Raw genomic sequence first — 3,509 nt, 5'->3', positions numbered from 1 at the left:
CATACAAACATACATACATACATACATACAAACATACATACATGCATACATACATACATACATACATACATGCATACATACAAACATACATACATGCATACATACAAACATACATACATACATACATACAAACATACATACATGCATACATACATACATACATACATACATACATACATACATACATACAATTCAGACGTCTGGAGTAGAAACTGGTCGTCATAAGTAAAAAAAAAACAAGAAATACTGAATCATAATCCGTTTCGTTGACGTCATAATTCTACTGACATTTCTCCTATAACAGTCGTACATAATCGTTGTTAATACGAAGACATGTGAGAACGAGTAGCCTGGTGATGAAAGGTGTTGTGTGTGCGACTACAACGCTGTGAGTTCGATTTGGGGATTTGGTGGTGAGGTATGCCTTTGAGTAATGGCACTTCAGACAGTTTAAAATGCATGTATATTTCGGATGTATACATATAAGAGTAAGTACCTCACTCTTACTATCTCGCGCTCGCTCTATGTATCTATCTTTCTGTCTGTCTGTCAATCTAGCTATTTCCCACAATTTCTCTCTGTATCTCTCTCTCTCTCTTTCCCTCTCTCACTTTCTCTCTCTCTCTCTCTCTCTCTCTCTCTCTCTCTCTCTCTCTCCGGCTTTTTCTTACAATATATCAGTGAGTGTGTGTGTGTGTGTTTGTGACTCTACCGACCAGACTATCAGATGTATGTATGTACGTACGTATGTACGTACGTATGTACGTACGTATGTACGTACGTATGTATGTATGCATGTATGTATGTGTTTAAGTATGTATGTATATATTTATATATATATATGGATATATGTATGTATTTATGTATGTATATATGTATGTATGCACGTATGCATATATGTTCGCATGCATGTTTGTATGTATGTATGTATGTATGTATGTATGTATGTATGTATGTATGCATGCATGTATGTATGCATGGTGAACATTCCATGCTGAAAAGAAAAATCAAACAGCGTTTCAACTCTGTGTATGTGTGTGTGTGTATGTAAAAGGTAGGTATGTGAATGTTTGTATGTATGAACGAGCGTTCTTTCAGTAACAAACGTTGATTGATGTCACATCTCAAAAGACAACCACTAGACAACATTGACAAGTGTATCAATTTGATTTACCATCCATATTTATTTATAAAACAAACACTACAATTAACCGCTAAAGCATGCATGTATGTATGTATGTATGTATGTATGTATGTATGAATGAATGCATGCATGTATGTAGGTATGTATGTATGTATGTATGTATGCATGTATGTATGTATGTATGTATGTATGACCCTTCTATCAAATTCTCTCACAAGGCATTGGTCGGCTCAGGACTTTAACATAAAAGAGCTGCTGAAGGTACCGCAAAATGGCACTGAAACCGAAACTACGTGGTGGCGAATCGTACTTCTAAATAGCAATACTTGTGCCTCTCATTAACAAAAAGAAAAAAAGAAACAAAAAAAAAAGAAAACACAACGAACGACACTAAACAATTAATAATTAGTAATTCAATTATAATACGCCATATGCATGAAGCATTTCTGGGGGTGAAACACATCATTCTATATGGCTGCTGCATAACCTTTCCGTCAACAGAATCGTTTAAAACACCTGGTTAGTGTATCACTCGAAGCTGTTTATGAAGGCAGTCACTTTGTGTAAGTGGCAAAATGACTTAATCGTTCTTGAGCCGAATGAAGACCACGACCTGAGATGAAGTCATGAAAATGTTGTTCACTTCACTTTCGTGCTGCTTCCCTCCAAGTACAAGTCAATGAGGGTCTCGTAGATGTGGGTCATTGACCTGCGAGAAATCAAGAAATAGCAGCTAAATTTTCTTCAAATTGTACCTTATGGTTTTAATAATGGTTTCAATACACTACATAAATTGTTTCTAGAAAGATCTTTTCTGTCTCACAACCTCTCACCGTCTTGTACAATAAGAAAAAAGTACAAGACGATTGCTGTGTGGTAAGAAGTTTGCTGCCCAACCACATTGTCCCCGGTTCAGTCCCACTGCGTGTCACCTTGGGCAAGGGTCTTCCGCAATAGCCTCGGACCCGACTAAAGCCTTGTGGTTGAATTTGGTAGGAGGAAATTTGGCAGGAGTGGCTGTGTGGTAAGTAGCTTGCTTCCCAAGCACATGGTTCCAGGTTCAGTCCCACTGCGTGGCAACTTGGGCAAGTGTCTTCTACTATAGCCTCGGGCCGACCAAAGCCTTGTGAGTGGATTTGGTATACGGAAATTGAAAAAAGCCCGTCGTATAAGTGTGTGTGTGTGTCTGTCTGTGTCTGCCCCCCCCCCTCCCGACGCCGGTGTGTTTACGTCCCCATAACCTAGCGGTTCGGCAAAAGAGACGATAGAATAAGTACTAGGCTTACAAAGAATAAGTCCTTGGATTGATTTGCTCGACTAAAGGTAGTGCCCCAGCATGGCCGCTGTCAAATGACAGAAACAAGTAAAAGAATGTAGACACCCAAACTATGGCACCTGCCCCAACATACTTGAAGGCTCGGATTTCCTTTTCAAACAAGGACTGAGGTTCACAATTTTAACGCAAATGCATGTCTGTCTGTGTATGTATGCAAAAATATATATATGGCCGCAGTGAAATGACTGAAACCAGTAAAAGATAAAAGATTGTTTGAATGTAACATATCGTTCTTGTACTTTTCGTTGATGTTGTTATTGTTGCTGCTTAGGGAAAGGTCGGTCCTCAAAAGGCAGAGTTTAAAGGAGTTCCGCTCCGACATCGCACCGAATACAATAGAATAAAATTGTGTCAATCTATCTTTCCTACAATAATAATAATAATAATAATAATAATAATAATAATAATAATAATAATAATAATAATAATAATAGTTAGATAGATAGATAGATAGATAGATAGATAGATAGATAGATAGATAGATGTGTTCTTAACTTTTGTATACGATTGCCAAATTCCATCACTAAGGTAAACATAGCTGACGTAATCCATCACTACGGCCAACTCAATGACAAAAAGCGCAACTCGAAAGTAACTTATTTATTTGTCCTTTGAACAATATTTCGACATCTCGTGTGTCTTCAACAGGTTCAAATTAAAATAAATGTCAATCTAATTCATTTTTAGTTTATAGAGAGGACTGGAAACTCAGCAGAAATGTAATAGATAGATAGATAGAACTCATCTATCTATCTAATAATAATAATAATAATAATAATAATAATAATGATGATGATATTTTTCAGAACGTGATTTGAGGAAAGTTCGGCTGCTATTTTCTTCCCATCAAGTCGAGTGTCAAGTAGAGGTTACGTCATTTGTTTGTGCATTTCAAGTGGTTCTATGATGGGGGGGGGGGCAATGGGTGCAGCAATATGTAAAAATTGTAGAGGTATACAATTGTTAGTCATCATGATGATGACGATGATGATGATGACGATGATGATGATGATGATGATGATGATGATG

The 3,509-nt window shown here is 37.1% G+C and overlaps 1 long non-coding RNA gene across 1 annotated transcript in view; it reads left to right on the top strand.

Moving 5' to 3' along the window:
• Positions 1 to 294: 294 nt before the first annotated feature.
• The window catches only part of LOC128249027 (uncharacterized), a 42,457-nt gene continuing 39,242 nt past the window's right edge, over positions 295 to 3,509 (top strand). The window contains exon 1 of the long non-coding RNA XR_008265125.1: positions 295 to 488. This is a non-coding gene — a long non-coding RNA (uncharacterized LOC128249027). The remainder of the gene's footprint in view (positions 489 to 3,509) is intronic.

Source organism: Octopus bimaculoides, chromosome 11 (genome assembly GCF_001194135.2).
Source record: "Octopus bimaculoides isolate UCB-OBI-ISO-001 chromosome 11, ASM119413v2, whole genome shotgun sequence".
Taxonomy (NCBI): Eukaryota; Metazoa; Mollusca; class Cephalopoda; order Octopoda; family Octopodidae; genus Octopus; species Octopus bimaculoides.
This window is presented reverse-complemented; position numbering and strand designations above follow the sequence as displayed.